This window comes from Arachis hypogaea, chromosome 19 (genome assembly GCF_003086295.3).
Source record: "Arachis hypogaea cultivar Tifrunner chromosome 19, arahy.Tifrunner.gnm2.J5K5, whole genome shotgun sequence".
NCBI lineage: Eukaryota > Viridiplantae > Streptophyta > Magnoliopsida > Fabales > Fabaceae > Arachis > Arachis hypogaea.
The window spans coordinates 27,073,148-27,091,176 of NC_092054.1; the positions used below are offsets into that span (position 1 = coordinate 27,073,148).

The window sequence follows — 18,029 nt, forward strand, 5'->3', positions numbered from 1 at the left end:
ACTTGTTGAGTCAATATTTTATTCTGAGCCAATATGGCATTCAGAGTATCAATTTCAAGAACTCCCTTCTTCTGAGGCGTCCCATTACTCACAGGATTCCTCTCAGAAGTGTACATGAACTGGTTATTTGCAACCATGTCAATGAGTTCTTGAGCTTCTGCAGGCGTTTTCTTTAGGTAAATGGATCCACCTGCAGAAGTATCCAATGACATCTTAGCTAATTCAGACAGACCATCATAGAATATATCCAGGATGGTCCATTCTGAAAGCATGTCAGAAGGACACTTTTTGGTCAGTTGCTTATATCTCTCCCAAGCTTCATAGAGGGATTCACCTTCTTTCTGTCTGAAGGTTTGAACATCAACTCTAAGCTTACTCAGCTTTTGAGGAGGAAAGAACTTGGCTAAGAAAGCCTTGACCAGCTTATCCCAAGAGTTCAGGCTATCTTTAGGTTGAGAATCCAACCATATTCTAGCTCTGTCTCTCACAGCAAACGGGAAAAGCATGAGCCTGTAGACCTCGGGATCAACCCCATTGGTCTTAACAGTATCACAGATCTGCAAGAATTCAGTTAAAAACTGAAAAGGATCTTCAGATGGAAGTCCATGAAACTTGCAGTTCTGCTGCATCAGAGAAACTAATTGAGGTTTCAGCTCAAAGTTGTTTGCTCTAATGGCAGGGATGGAGATGCTTCTTCCATGTAAATTGGAATTAGGTGCAGTAAAGTCACCAAGCATCCTCCTTGCATTATTATTATTTTCGGCTGCCATCTCCTCTTCGTGATCAAAAATTCCTGTAAGGTTGTCTCTGGATTGTTGTATTTTAACTTCTCTTAGTTTCCTTTTCAGAGTCCTTTCAGGTTCAGGATCTGCTTCAACAAGAATGTTCTTGTCCTTGCTCCTGCTCATATGAAAAAGAAGGGAACAGAAAATAATAATAGGGATCCTTTTTACTACAGTATAGAGGTTCCCTTGTGTGAGTAGAAGAAAAGAAGAAAGAGAACGAAGAAGAGAAGAATTCGAACTCAGAAGAGAGAAGGGGTTCGAAATTTTGGGTGAGGAGAAGTGTTAGTAGATGAATAAATAAATAGAAGGAGATGAGGGAGAGGAAATTTCGAAAATTAATTTTTGAAAAGAAGTTGATGATTTTCAAAAATTAAAGGAGAATTAAAATTAAATTAAAATTTAAACAATTAATTAACTAAAAAGAATTTTTGAAAAAGAGGGAGGTATTTTCGAAAATTAGAGAGGGATAGTTAGTTAGGTAGTTTTGAAAGAGATAAGAAACAAACAAAAAGTTAATTATTTAGTTGAAACAAATTTTAAAAATCAATTTTTAAAAGATAAGAAGATAAGAAGTTAGAAAAGATATTTGAAAAAGATATGATATGAAAAGGTATGATTAAAAAGATATGATTTTGAAAAAGATAAGAAAAAGATATTTTTGAAAGGATATGATTGAAATTAGTTTTGAAAAAGATTTGATTTTTAAAATCACAATTAATGACTTGATTCACAAGAAATCACAAGATATGATTTTAGAACTTAAAGTTTGAATCTTTCTTAACAAGTAAGTAACAAACTTGAAATTTTTGAATCAAAACATTAATTATTGATGATATTTTCGAAAATTATGATATAAAATTAAGAAAAATATTTTTGAAAAATATTTTTAAAATTTTCGAAAATAAATAAGAAAAATGAAAAAGATACGATTTTTGAAAAAGATAAGATTTTTTCAATTTGAAAATTTGATTTGACTCATAAGAAACAACTAGATTTTAAAAATTTTGAAAAAGTCAACTCAAATTTTCGAAAATTTATGAGAGAAAAAGGGAAAGATATATTTTTGATTTTTGAATTTTTAATGATGAGAGAGAAAAACATAAAAAATGACTCACAACATGAAAATTATGAATCAAAACACATGATGCATGCAAGAACACTATGAATGTCAAGATGAACACCAAGAACACTTTGAAGATCATGATGAACATCAAGAACATATTTTTTTGAAAAATTTTTTATGCAAGGAAAACATGCAAGACACCAAACTTAGAAATCTTTAATGCTTAGACACTATGAATGCAAAGATGCACATGAAAAACAACAAAAGACACAAAATAAGAAAACATCAAGATCAAACAAGAAGACTTACCAAGAACAACTTGAAGATCATGAAGAACACTATGAATGCATGAATTTTCGAAAAATGCATAAATTTTTAGAAAAAATGCAATTGACACCAAACGTAAAAATTGACTCAAGACTCAAACAAGAAACAAAAAATATTTTTGATTTTATGATTTTATTAATTTTTTTGGATTTTTGTATATTTTTATTTCTTTTGAAAACCTATAGGAAAAAAGAAGCAATGAATTCAAAGTCCTCAATCAAGATTCCAGGAATCATACCAGGTTAGTCTAAAGCTTAATGGCCAGCCAAACTTCAGCATACCATTTTGAAACTTTAGAATTCATTCTTAAAAATTTTAAAATAATTTTCGAAATCAAAGGGAAAAACTTTTTTGAAAGATTCTTGAAAATTTTTTTTTTTTGAAAATAAAACAAAAAGAAAATTACCTTATCTGAGCAACAAGATGAACCGTCAGTTGTCCAAACTCGAACAATCCCCGGCAACGGCGCCAAAAACTTGGTGCACGAAATTGTGATCTCAGGCAACAGCGCCAAAAACTCAGTACACACGTCTTAATAAATCGTTTTTCATTCACAACTTCGATACAACTAACCAGCAAGTGCACTGGGTCGTCCAAGTAATAAAACCTTACGTGAGTAAGGGTCGATCCCACGGAGATTGTTGGTATGAAGCAAGCTATGGTCATCTTGTAAATCTCAGTCAGGCGGATATCAAATGGGTATGGAGTTTTGGAGATAATAATAAATAAACAGAAAATAAAGATAGAGATACTTATGTAAATCATTGGTGAGAATTTCAGATAAGCGTATAGAGATGCTTTCATTCCTCTGAACCTCTGCTTTCCTGCTGTCTTCATCCAATCATTCCTACTCCTTTCCATGGCAAGCTTTCTGTAAGGCATCACCGTTGTCAATGGCTACATCCCATCCTCTCTGTGAAAAAGGTCTAAATGCTCTGTCACGGCACGACTAATCATCTGGAGGTTCTCGATCATACTGGAATAGGATTCACCCTCTTTTTGCATCTGTCACTATGCCCAGCACTCGCGAGTTTGAAGTTCGTCACAGCCATCCCTTCCCAGATCCTATTCGGAATACCACAGACAAGGTTTAGAATTTCCGGATCTCAGGAATGGCCATCCATGGGTTCTAACTTATACCACGAAGATTCTAATATCTCGGACTCGGTCCTCTGTATTAGATATCTAAGAAATACTCATTCTAGCTTGTTTGCATGTAGAACGGAAGTGGTTGTCAGGCACGCGTTCATAAGTGAGAATGATGATGAGCGTCACATAATCATCATATTCATCATGTTCTTGGGTACGAATGGATATCTTAGAAGCGGAATAAGTTGAATTGAATAGAAAAACAGTAGTACTTTGCATTAAATCATGAGGCACAGCAGAGCTCCACACCTTAATCTATGGAGTGCAGAAACTCTACCGTTGAAAATACATAAGTGATGAAGATTCAGGCATGGTCGAATGGCCAGCCCCCCCAAACGTGATCAATAGATGAAACTAAAGATCATCCGATCATGTAAATACAATAGTAAAAAGTTCTATTTATACTAAACTAGCTACTAGGGTTTATAGAAGTAAGTAATTGATGCATAAATCCACTTCCGGGGCCCACTTGGTGTGTGCTTGGGCTGAGCTTGAAGTTTACACGTGCAGAGGCTTCTTTTGGAGTTGAACGCCAAGTTGTAACGTGTTTTTGGCGTTCAACTCTGGTTCGTGACGTGTTTCTGGCGTTTAACTCCAGACTGCAGCGTAGAACTGGCGTTCAACGCTTTTTTGCATCGTCTAAACTCAAACAAAGTATGGACTATTATATATTTCTGGAAAGCCCTAGATGTCTACTTTCCAACGCAATTGGAAGTGCGCCATTTGGAGTTCTGTAGCTCCAGAAATGTTACTTTGAGTGCAGGGAAGTCAGAATCCAACAACATCAGCAGTCCTTCTTCAACCTCTGAATCTGATTTTTGCTCAAGTCCCTCAATTTCAGCCAGAAAATACCTGAAATCACAGAAAAACACACAAACTCATAGTAAAGTCCAGAAATGTGAATTTAACATAAAAACTAATAAAAACATCCCTAAAAGTAACTAGATCCTACTAAAAACATACTAAAAACAATGCCAGAAAGCGTATAAAGTATCCGCTCATCAAGCATCTGGCTGGCGTTCAACGCCAGAACAGAGCATGGATCTGGTGTTGAACGCCCAAAACAAGCAACATCCTGGTGTTTAAATGCCAGGAATACACCCTGAGAAGAGCTGGCGCTGAACGCTAGAAACAAGCATGAAGCTGGCGTTCAACGCCAGAAACATGCTGCACATGGGCATTGAACGCCCAGAACAAGCATCACTTCGGCGTTTAAACGCCAGAAATGCATGCAAAGACATTTTACATGCCTAATTGGTGCAGGGATGTAAATCCTTGACACCTCAGGATCTGTGGACCCCACAGGATCACCTCAGGATCTGTGGATCCCACAGGATCCCTACATATCTCCACTCACCTTCCCTCCTCATAATCCTATATCACCCTCTCTCTCTCCATTCACAGTCATCCATTCTATTTTCCATTCACCACTCACATCCATACACCCCAGCTACCTTCAAAATTCAAAATCTCTTCCCCACCCAAGCCCACCCATATAGCCGAATACACACATCCCTCTATCTCCTCCATATCTTCTTCTTCTACTACTATTCTTTCTTCTTTTGCTCGAGGGCGAGCAACATTCTAAGTTTGGTGTGGTAAAAGAATAGTTTTTTTTGTTTTTCCATAACCTGATGGCACCTAAGGCCAGAGAAACCTCTAGAAAGAGGAAAGGGAAGACAAAAGCTTCCACCTCCGAGTCATAGGAGATGGAGAGATTCATCTCAAGGGTCTATAGCTCAGTGGTAGAACATTTGACTACAAATCAAGAGATCCCTGAGATACCTCAGGGGATATATTTTCCTCCACACAATCATTGGGAGCAACTAAGGATAGGAGCACCAAGAGCACTCCATCATCCTCCATGAAATTAGAGAAGATCAAAGAGCTATGAGGGAGGAGCAACAAAGACAAGGAAAAGACATAGAAGAGCTCAAGGACATCATTGGTTCCTCAAGAAGAAAACGCCACCATCATTAAGGTGGACTTATTCCTTGTTCTTAAATTTACTGTTTTTCGATTTTTGAGCTTTATGTTTATTTATGTTTGTGTCTTATTACATGATCATTAGTATTTAAGTGTCTATGCCTTAAAGTAGTGAATATGAATCCATCACCTCTCTTGAATGAAAAATGTTTTAATTACAAAAGAACAAGAAGTACATGGTTTCGAATTCATCCTTGAAACTAGTTTAATTATTTTGATGTGGTGACAATACTTTTTATTTTCTGAATGTATGCTTGAATAGTGCATATGTCTTTTGAAGTTGTTGTTTATGAATGTTAAATATGTTGGCTCTTGAAAGAATGATGACAAGGAGACATGTTATTTGATAATCTGAAAAATCATAAAAATGATTCTTGAAGCAAGAAAAAGCAGTGAATACAAAGCTTGCAAAAAAAATAAAATAAAATAAATAATAGCAAAAAAAAAAAGAGAAAAAGAAAAAGTAAGCAGAAAAAGCCAATAACCCTTAAAACCAAAAGGCAAGGGTAAATAAAAAAGATCCAAGGATTTGAGCATCAGTGGATAGGAGGGCCTAAAGGAATAAAATCCTGGCCTAAGCGGCTAAACTAAGCTGTCCCTAACCATGTGCTTGGTGTTGTGATGAGCGGATAATTTATACGCTTTTTGGCATTATTTTTACATAATTTTTAGTATGATTTTGTTAGTTTTTAGTATATTTTTATTAGTTTTTAATTAAAAATCACATTTCTAGAATTTACTATGAGTTTGTGTGTTTTTCTGTGATTTCAGGTATTTTCTGGCTGAAATTGAGGGACCTGAGCAAAAATCAGATTCAGAGGTTGAAGAAGGACTGCAGATGCTGTTGGATTCTGACCTCTAAATGGTGTGCTTCCAATTGCGTTGGAAAGTAGACATCAAGGGCTTTCCAGCAATATATAATAGTCCATACTTTGCCCGAGTTTAGATGACGAAAACTGGCGTTGAACGCCAGTTCCATGTTGCAGTCTGGCGTTCAGCGCCAGAAACAAGTTGCAAAGTGGAGTTCAACGCCAGAAACATGTTACAAACTGGCGTTCAACTCCAAGAATGAGCTCTCCACGTGTAAACTTCAAACTCAGCCCAAGCACACACCAAGTGGGCCCCAGAAGTGGATTTCTGCATCAATTACTTATTTCTATAAACCCTAGTAGCTAGTCTAGTATATATAGGACATTTTACTATTGTATTAGACATGTTGGGACGTTTAGTTCTTAGATCATGGGGGCTGGCCATTCGGCCATGCTTGGACCTTATCACTTATGTATTTTCAATGGTAGAGTTTCTACACACCATAGATTAAGGTGTGGAGCTCTGCTGTTCCTCATGAATTAATACAAAGTACTACTATTTTTCTATTCAATTCAACTTATTCCGCTTCTAAGATATCCATTCTTACCCAAGAACATGATGAATGTGATGATTATGTGACGCTCATCATCATTCTCACTTATGAACGCATGCTTGACAAACACGTCCGTTCTACATGCAACAAGCTAGAATGAGTATCTCTTGGATATCTAATACAGAGGACCAAGTCCGAGATATTGGAATCTTTGTGGTATAAGTTAGAACCCATGGATGGCCATTCCTGAGATCCGGAAAGTCTAAACCTTGTCTGTGGTATTCCGAGTAGGATCCGAGAAGGGATGACTGTGACGAACTTCAAACTCGCGAGTACTGGGCGTAGTGACAGACGCAAAAGGAGGGTGAATCCTATTCCAGTATGATCGAGAACCTCCAAATGATTAGCCATGCAGTGACAGCGCATCGGACTATTTTCACAGAGAGGATGGGAAGTAGCCATTGACAACGGTGATGCCCTACATACAGCTTGCCATGGTAAGGAGTAGGAAGGATTGGATGAAGACAGCAGGAAAGCAGAGGTTCAGAGGGACGAAAGCATCTCTATACACTTATCTGAAATTCTCACCAATGAATTACATAAGTACCACTATCCTATTTTATATTTTATTTATTTTCATCCACTATAATTTCTTAAAACAATTTAATCCGCCTGACTGAGATTTACAAGATGACCATAGCTTGCTTCATACCAACAATCTCCGTGGGATTCGACCCTTACTCACGCAAGGTATTACTTGGACGACCCAGTGCACTTGCTGGTTAGTTGCGCGAAGTTGTGAAGTTATGTTTGGACCATGGTATTATGCACACGTTTTTGGAGCCATTGCCAGGGAATCAATTTCGAATAACAATTTCACATCTAGATCACAATTTCGTGCACCAACCGGGCACTATAAATTCCCGGGAATGTAACCCCCATTGAGCAATATTGATTATTTGAGAAAAAGCTATGCATATACTCTTGGGGATGCACGTCAGGGGACAGTCTAGGGTTTTTGGACTTGTCGGGTTGGCTGGATAATCGACAGATGAGCCTCATCAGCCGTAGGATAGGCATGCATCATATGCATATTACTTGAATTACTTGCTTGTGCTTTAGATGGGTGTGCCTAAATGTACTTACCATGTTAAATGTATATTTGTTACCTGCAGTATTTGTAACCTTCTTGTGCTTGCCTCTATCTGTTTATTTGTCTGTGAAATGCATGATGGAGTTGGAGGTATGGAGGAATGGCAGTATGAGACTTAGATTTAAGATTAATTTAATTTAGGTTTAGATATTCTTAGAGAACCACCTTTTATGGCTTTTGTTTAATAATTTAAGCTCTATAATCTGAGTGTCGGCGTTCTAGGATTGCCTTTGGCGTTTCCAGGACCTTATATATTATGTGTGTGGCACCTTTACCATACTGAGAACCTCCGGTTCTCATTCCATACTATGTTGTTGTTTTTCAGATGCAGGTCGAGAGGCATCTCACTAGGCATCTAGATACCTGAGGCGAAGTGGTTACGTGGTTGTTTTGTTGTGCTATGATATATATATATATGTACTTAGCCTTCTCTCCGCATAACTTATTCTTTTTTATCCTCTTAGAGGTTTATGGAGAGGCAGGATTGCGTTTATGTACCTTTGGATTTTGGATATGTATGTATATATGTGTAAATATTCTCCGGCCAGTCTTGACTTCGCGGGCTAAGTTAGGAGCTTGTTAGTTTATATCTTTGGCACTCTATTCCTACTTTTATTATCTTATGTTTAGCAGCTATAGTCTTCTTAGCATGCAAGTTAACTCGTTTCTTGAGCGTTGCGCTTTTATTTAGCGATTTTTATTTCCTTTATTCTTCAAGGCTCCTAGCATATTATAATTCTTCTACTATTGTATGTACACATTTTATTTTAGAGGTCGTAATACCACATCACCTCTATTTTACGACTTAAGCGTAAAGCTCAGTGTGGTAGGGTGTTACAATGAACAAAAATCTATTATGTTGTTATTAGAAATCATGTGGGACCTTCTCATCATTGGAACCAATATGTTGTTTGCAAAATCTGGTATTAGTATACATAGTATGTTAAAAAAGATTAAGAAAAATATAAAAAACTTAGAAACCATATGAGTATAATGATCATATTACCATTCTCAAAAGCATTCTGCATGGAAGCTTGTATTTTTCTATTTCTCTTCTCCTTGATGATACAAATCCTCCTCAACCTAGCTAACTTAGGACTAAGCTTATATTCTGCTGAATTAATCTATTACCTGATAATACTTAACAAAGTGGAAAGTATGACCATGAGGTATATCTGAAGTATAAATGATGTAAACATTCAAAAATATAAAGGTGGCGGGAGATTGTAAAAATTTATTTAAAATTTCATGTGATTCAAAATGTGAGAAATCATGTAACTAAAAATATAAAAGCTACCTAAAAAATTGGAAAGAAATAACTAATTCTTTAAATAGAGTCAAAATCATATGTATGTTCTAAAACTTGAACATTAGTGAATGAAAAAAGAGTAATGTAACGAAATCTATTGATTGTACATGTGTACTTGAAGATGTTAGCTCCAATGAAAGTGTAAAGAAATACATTATGGTTAAGTAACTGAAAAATGTCCATGAAAAATACGATTTATATAATGTTCCCGTCGCATGACTTCCAATCTTAGTATTCAAAATCAAGCATTTGTTTTTGTCTAAAATATGGTCAATTCATGTTAAAATAATGTTGGTTAACAAAAAAATGTCTGAGTCACAAAAAAAAGGTTAGAACTAAGCTGATGAAAACTTTGAATTAAGTTTCAGCATAGTTTTAGTAACATATTTAAAAACGAAGTTGAGAGGAGAGGTTATCGATGAGCATATTGCTATGTAATTAACAATTGTAAGATTGAATCGAATAATTTAGTAAAAAAATCATGTAAAGATAAATGATAAAATAAATAAATACCAAAATAGAAATTAATAACTTAGGATTAGATATTACACGGAAAGACGAACAAATTTTAAAGTAACTCACTGAACCATAAAACCTCCCTTAAAACCATGACTAAGAATGGCTCGTGAAAGAGGTAAACACTTATAACTATTCAACGAAAGAATGGTTCAGAGGATTACTAAACAAAATACAAAATACTTAACAAACTTGAAATCTAATCCTAATGATCTTATCATCCAAAATAAAGCAAGAATTCAGATCTTCATGATTTCAGCTAGCATAATAGTCTCATCAATTGATTTAACTGTGAGCCTCACTACACTTCCAGGCCTAAGGTGGTTCTCAGTCAAAAATTCTCTCCATCCATTGGTCATGAACACCTCAAATAAACGATTGGAAAATGTCCATCGTAAAGTCATGTTGTATGACCGGCCACCTTCCATAATGAGCCTAACATGAGTACACATATTAGGGAATGCTTTGAAGACAAACTTGATTGGTAGTATCTAAAAGATACAAAATGAAAAAAAAATAAGTAACACATTGTACATATTTAATTAGTTTGAGTTAAATATAATATTTTCAGAATTAAAAAAAAAAAAAACACATTAACAATGAACCAAAAAGAAATTCTTGTTCTACAATGAAACATACTCATCATCATATGAAGAGTTGGGATCCTTAGTAGGGAGAAACTCAAAAAAAGAATGAGCATTATATCCAGCAGAAGAAGGATGGTGGTTCGTAATAACAATAATCTGTTCCTCACTGGATATATAGCTTAAAGGAATCATAAAACTGCACTGGTATAATCTTTTGATAATTTATAATTGGTTCAAGGTGAGAAATCCCTTTAGAGCTAATCACTGGATCAAAATATGTGACACTTTCAGAGTTGAGTTGGTGATGGTTATCCAGAGGAACAACATTTAGATCAATTAATGTCGATTAACAACTAACTGAATGCATGTTCTGTTTTGGTTGTGATTTTTTAACGAAAGTGGTGGACACTAACTTAGGAGAACTTCTCAATGTAGATGCAGCTTCATATTCTTTTTAGATGAATGCTTGTAACGTTTGTGATTCTTCTTTGATGGCTTATAAGTAGCTTTTTGGTAGTGAACAGACTCAAGTACATAGTGATTTTCTAATATACGATCTTTACCTTTAGACGTAAATATTGAATGTAACAGTAACTTCATATCATAAACACTGGCAGACAATTTATTCATGAACATGTCTCTAACCATGATGACAAAGAAGATGTCCTTGTAGAGATACCTTAGCTTAATGGTACCTTAATTGAATAATCTATAGAGATTAACTAAGTTATCAAGACCTTCGATTATAAAAGCATTCGAATGACCTCTTAGAATACGTAACTGAATCTGGTTATGTTTGGAGTCAATAATCACCATTTTATCCTCAAAGGATTTCTTGTACTCTCTGTATAATATGCTGGGAAGCTCATGGATGTTCTGTGACCATAATATAAAATTAGATTTATGTATGAATATGTATGGAATCAACTAAACATTAGGAACAAACCAGAATTATTAAATAAATAAAAATCAATAACGAAAAGGTTCTTGTTGTGAGGGAGCATATAATACCAAAAATGGGTTGATATATAGGTAAAAAATACGACTCTCTTCCACCAATTTATGAGAGCTTTGTTAGGTCTCCATCTGATATGAGAAAATCTGAATTATTCTAGCAAGATAAGTAGCACAGACTGGTAGTATTGAAGTAAGAACTAAAAAATAAATGAACTGAAGTTGGATATGAAAGTTTAATAAAAGAAAATACAAATATCTTTTGGGGAAATAAATCTTCTAGAGATACACAAATGTAACTATTTTATTAAAAGTAACATGAATGAAACTGGTGAAGAGGACAACAACATTTATAAACTTAACCATATGTGTTTGTAAAAGCAAAAAATCCTTGTAGTGCTGTATTTATAGAATGCAATTGAAAGAAAAAGGAAGGAAAGAGTATTGCGTAAAAAATATAAAATATAATTTTCAAAATGATGATACTATGGATGTCATATCTGTGAAGCTATAGCTTAGAGGTAATTATTGAATGACTTTTTACGGATAGCAAATGAAGATCAAGAAGAAAAGGTTACTATTTCATCGAGAATGTAACAGACTACTATACGTAAATGACAGATACATGATGATAAAGTGTTACTCAATTAATGTTTATTGGTGGAGTAAACTGAGTAATGATTACATGAGAGAGTATAACTTGTGGAATGGTAATGGCCTAGCAAACCATTGGTCATGAAGAAACCATAGCAAACCGTGGAAAGAAACCAAACAATTAATCTTCGTAAAAGCTTATAATACAAAGAAAAGAAGACAACAAAATTTTTAAATAGTAGAAAAAGATTGTGTTCATTTAAAAAGTTGAGAATCACTGAAGATGAAGTAATGTAATGAATTCTCAAAATATATTGAAAAAGGAACTAATGATGCACATATGACACGAAAAATTATGGTTGGAATATGTAACGACCCAGTCCCAGTAAGTCATGATCATACTAGAAATCAAGTGTCACCAACTTGTTCTACTGAAACTTTTACTATTTATTATTAAGCCTGTAATTGGGTTGGCGTGTTATCGAGATTTGAAAAGACTTTTATTTTATAAAAAGATTCGCGAGGACAACTAATTAAACATACACAAGCCATAATAGGAAATTAAACAAATCATATATAAGCCAGCATTATATATACCCACAACACATAGCATAGACCATACATACACATAGCATTATATATTCTGGACAATTGCTTGCTTTATGCCCTGGTTCACCACAGTTGTAGCAGACTCTCATTCCAAGATAACAAGGCCTACCAGGGTGATTCTTTCCACATTGCCTACATGTTGGGCCCTCCTGACTCTGCTGCTGAGGTTGCTTACCGGTATCCTGTCTTGGCCTATTTCCATTCCCAGTTGTAGAGTGCGTAGAAAAGTTTCTAACTTGTTGGTTCCCTCGCATAGGTACTCCTGGTACCTTAAAATCAACTTTCCGCTGTACCGCATGCCTATGAAAATATTAAAGTTTCTTGGCGGTAAGCTTGGATGTCCCATCCTTGACGATGCCATCTTATGTTCACAGTCTTCCATCAGCTGACTCTTATTGTCAAGCTCTGCAAAATTTCGTATCTCCAGCGGGACTAATGAATGCATCAGCTCGTTGCAAAGTCCTCCTTCGTACTTTAAACACTTCCATTCTTCAAAATCATCTGGGTTTCCCTAACAGATCTTAGAGAATTGACACAAATCCTCAAATTTTTGAGTATATTCTGCCACTGACATATTCCCCTGCATCAACTGCATCAGTTCCATTTCTTTAACATCACGAACAGATCTAGGGAAATACTTTTTGTAAAATTCCTCCTTAAAAGTGTCCCAATCAATCTCCTCCACCTCCTGCCTCAACAAGCGTTGCACTCCATGCCACCAATGTTCAGCTTCTCCCTCTAGCATATAGGTCACAAACTCCACGTGTTGTCTTTCTAGTACATGTTGCGCTCGCAGTGACTTCTCAATACTACGGAACCAATTGTCAGCTTCAGTTGCAACAAGTGTCCCCTTAAACTTGGGCGGATTTACCTTCAGAAAGGTTGCCAGTGTCATAGGATTATCGTGGTTTCCAGCGCCTTCATTTTCATTACTGTCTCCACCACGCTCACCATTGCGTCCTCCGTTACAATCTCCATTCCTCTCTCCTAAACGGTCAATTGCTCGCATAGTAGCAGTTGCCGTTTCACGCATAGCCTCAGCCATGGTGTTCATTGCAGCTATGAAAGCATCCGCACCCCTCGTCGGTTCCTCTACAAGATTCGCACCACGCCTACCACGTCCTCGTCCTCGTGCAGCCATCAAGATCCTGTTCACACCCAACGTGCAATATTAAGGTGATCAGTCTTAACATTTCAGGCAAAGTGTGAATAGTCTCTAAAATGGAAACACAGCGACAGTCATACAATTCATATCACAACGATATCCTATATGTATAAGACACAATTCAGAGAATACAATGAAGCATGATTCAGTCCATATCCCCAGGCTTTAATAGGAATGAACTGCTCTGATACCAAGTTGTAACGACCCAGTCCCAGTAAGTCATGATCATACTAGAAATCAAGTGTCACCAACTTGTTCCACTGAAACTTTTACTATTTATTATTAAGCCTGTAATCGGGTTGGCGTGTTATCAAGTTTTGAAAAGACTTTTATTTTATAAAAAGATTCGCGAGGACAGCTAATTAAACATACACAAGCCATAATAGGAAATTAAACAAATCATACACAAGCCAGCATTATATATACCCACAACACATAGCATAGACCATACATACACATACAGGTACTGTTCCGAAGGTTACCTGAAACTGGAGGTCGATCTCGGATGAGATCTTCTATACTGGTCGGAGATGGCGTGTCCGGCTGGCTGGTGGCGGCCGGAGCTGTTGTGTCTGACTTGTTGGACTTTCTGCACTGCTGATCCTTGGTCACTGGAGGGTGGGGGGTACCTGCAAGAGACTCCGATGCTTAAGTTAGCATGGGTATTACACAGGTTTTATGTAGAATCAGAGTATGAGTTATACCTGGGTGCTCCAGTGTATTTATAGTGGTTGTAGAGTGACCTTTTTAGATAAGATAAGTTGGTTATCTTATCTTATCTTATCTTCTGATGAGGTCAGCTTATCTTCAATGGAACTGCCTTTATCTTTATAGGCTTGGATTGCCTTTGGATTTGGGTCGTGTTCCTCTATTTGGGCCCTTTATTGGGCTCTCCTGTTGATTTGGCCGACCTCTTTGAGAAGAGGTCGGTTGCTTTGTCGCCAATCTTCCCAGGTTGGGTAGCTCGACCGAGGGTATGAACAGTGCCCCTACTTGAGCTCGGTCTTTTTGTTGAGGTCGAGTCTTTGACTTCGGTCCTTCTCTGATGAAGCCGAACTAAAGCATTTTGTCGATTTCTTCCTTTTGTAGAATCTTTTGAATGTAGAACATTTTCCTCTAAAAACGCGTGCTTTTATATCAGCGCTTTGTTCTTGGGAACGTGAGAGGGTTTAATACCTTCATTAATTGGTATTAATTGCCCCGTTTTCTTTTGGCTTATTATTTTGAATTTCTCAATCAAAAACGGTTTCTCTTCTTCGTAACTTCTCCCTTTACTCTCTCATTTTCTGATTCTTGCCTGGAGTTCGTAGTTCCTTCCCGCAACGTCTATTCTGCTACTGCTTTCTGTGGAAGAGGGGTGATTTCCAGATTTTTCCTTCCATCTTCGCAGTTTTCCGCTTCGAGGGGTGGCTTTGTTGCTTCTGCTCTTCAGCTTTCTTTCGAGGTTTTCTTCTATTCTCCAGGTTCGATTTTTCTTCCTCTGTTTCTTTATATGTCTTTTTTTTAGAAAGTTTGGTTTTTGCTCAGAGAAAGTTTGGATCTTTCTGCTTTTACTGTGCCTGATTGTTGCGTGTTCTGGAATTTCTTCGTTTTTGGTGTGAATCTTTTGCTTTTCTTGATGCTTGAATATTTTTTAGGGCTTTTGCATGTTGTCACCGTTTTTGCTTGCGCCTTCGATGATGGTTTTTGCTTGATTCTGAAAAAGGTTGCGTCTTTGATGATTTTCTGCTTGGCATTTTTTATGTTTGACAATGCTTTTTGCTGATGGACTGTAGAAAGGTAGTGACTTAGATGACTTTGTGTTTTTACTTCCTTTGTTTCATTTGAAACCTTATTTTCTTGTTTGATGAGTGTCGGGACATAAGCTGTAGAAATTTCCTGAAACCTTGCTTTGTTACTGCCTCCAAAGGATGCCCCAGGACTTTGGTTTGAGTCTTGGAGTTTTCCTTTTCTGTTTGTTCACCTGTATCATATTGGTCGAGTTGTTTTGCCCCTCGTCCGAGATATTTTTGGTAATCCTGTCTTCTTTTCTTATTGTAGGATTAGTTGGTCTCATGTCTTCTCGCAATAACGTTGTAGAGATGTCTTCCCAGGTTCCCGAGGGCATGGCCGATTGGGTGGACTCAATGGTTCTTATGTGTGTCTCTTTGGTTGATTCCGAGTTTTGTGCGCAGCTTAGGCAGTTTCATAGGGTCTGTAGTAATGCTGGTGATAAGAAGAATTATGAACTTGTCCCTCCCTCTTCTGAAGAGAGAGTTTATTTCTCTACTCGGGTTGTTAGAGATCGCCCTTTTTTCTATGCTTATGACTTCTTCTTTGGTCAGCTAGGTATCACCCTTCCTTTCACTGAATTTGAGACCAACCTGTTATGGTCCTGTAATGTTACTCCCTCTCAACTTCACCCTAATTCCTAGGGTTTCATAAAAATTTTTCAATTGTTGTGTCATGGTTTTGGTATTCCCGCCTCGCAATCTCTCTTTTTCTATCTATTTGTCTTGACGAAGCCTGGAGTAGTAAAAAAGAAGGCGGCTTGGGTCTCCTTTCGATCTTCCCAGGGAAAGAAGGTCTTTTCCATGTTTGACGAATCATTTCGTGATTTTAAAAACTACTTTTTCAAGGTCCGAGCTGTTGAAGGAGCTCGGCCCTTTTTTCTGGATGAAAATGATGAGCCCGCCTTTCCCTTGGAATGGCAAAAAGATGTGAGAGTATCCAGATACACGTGGGAAATGTTGGATAAAGCTGAGCGGGCTTTCGTGACTGTCTTGGAAGAACACTGGGGTCAACCTCCCCATCTTGATACAAAGAAATTTTTAACCAATCCCTCTCTTCTTCAAACTGAGCTGGGTATTTTGCATTCCTGATTTTCTCTTTATTATCTGTTTATATTGCTCGTAAATGCCTTTCCAACTTGCAGCTTAATTTCTTACTGTTGTGTTTTATTTGCAGAGGCAATGAAGAATAATGAATCCATGAAGGATTTTAAAAGAGCACAAAAGGCGACTACTGCTAAAAACATCTCGGCCAAGGCGTCCAGGGAGGGATCTTCCCAAGTGCGTGTGAAGCCGTCCATGCCGAGTTCTCCTGGAGTGAGGAAGGTGATCCCCATTCCCCGAGTTCGTCTGGATGACCCTCAGCCAACTTCTGCCGCTCCTCCCAATAAGAAACAAAAAATAGCTGAGCCTTTCAACCTTGATGCTCCCGACTTTAATGCAATTGAATTTGTGGATCAGCAAATCGGTCTCTATAGTGCCCTTTCCATGGATGATGTGTCCATCCTTCATCATTTAGAATTTATGACCCGAAACAGCATTAAGATGGCGTATATGGGGGCTGCTCTGTACCGAACTGCTCAGAATCTTCCTCTCTATGCCACTAAGGAATTTATGGAAGAGGCTAAACAGGAGTTCGACCGGATGAAGGGCATGAAGGAAGAGCTTGAGGTAAAGGTAGCCAAGTTGGAGAAGGATCTGGAGAATGAGAAGGCGAGTTCCCTCTCTCTGGCGGCTTCGGTGAGGCTGGCCGAGGATACGGCTATGAGACATAAGGACAGTTATGTGACATCTTATCGGGAGGTTGTGCGCCTAAGGGAGGAGTTGGAGAATGCCCGAGCTGATTACTCCGAGCTTCAAGGTCATCTTGTTGGCAGCGTAACTGGTGCTTACGAGAACCTGAAGGAACAAGTTCGGGTTATTGCTCCCGAGGCCGACCTTACCCTCTTCAGCCTGGATAACGTTGTCAGGGATGGCAAGATTGTCCCTGATGATGAGGATGATGATGTTGAACCTCCCCCTGTGTCATCTGTCAAAGTGCCGACTTCTTCTGCTCCTCCGGTTGTGTCCGATCCAGACTGCCAGATTCTGAACCGGGAGGATGGAACTGTAGATGCTGTGCCTATTCAAACTCGCCCTCCTTCTCCTTGTCTTGATGATGCCAAGAAGGCTCCTGATGTTTGCTGATCTCTCTCTGGATATTTATGCAGCTGGCCCGGCTTGTGGGCTTTTAAACTTTGTTTTGTTAATTGCTGACATTTTCTAGTTGCTTTCCTAGCAACTTTTACTTTGAAAAACAAAAGTAGCTTGCTAGCCTTTTGAGGTAAATTTTGTTGGCCTCTGAAGCTTTATAACTTTGTAGATTATATCATGCTTTTTACGCTTGACTTGGTATCTCTTCTGTTCTCTGAGAGTGTTGGAACCTTGCAGCTCGACCTCTTTGGATTGCTTTGTACTTTATTGTTTGTAGCTTGGATCCTTTGAGGTTGTGGGTCCAACTTGCTTTTTCGGTTTTCTCGCTCTTGCTTGTATTTTTAGCACTTCATAACCGATTTCTTTACGTTGTTCCTCTTTCCAGTTATTTCTGTAATCCTCTTTCTTGGACCTTTGTCTGGTCTCTTTCAGGGATTACTTTTATAACTTGGTTTTTGTAGGAGGCCGACTTCGTTAGGTCGATCTCTTCTAAGTTATTTTTTGTAA

The 18,029-nt window shown here is 37.5% G+C and overlaps 1 non-coding gene across 1 annotated transcript; it reads left to right on the top strand.

Annotated features, from left to right (window-relative positions):
• Nucleotides 1-266: 266 nt before the first annotated feature.
• On the top strand, nucleotides 267-374 carry LOC112780364 (small nucleolar RNA R71). The gene has a single exon (XR_003191206.1). It is a non-coding gene; the product is annotated as a small nucleolar RNA R71 (small nucleolar RNA).
• Nucleotides 375-18,029: the final 17,655 nt, after the last annotated feature.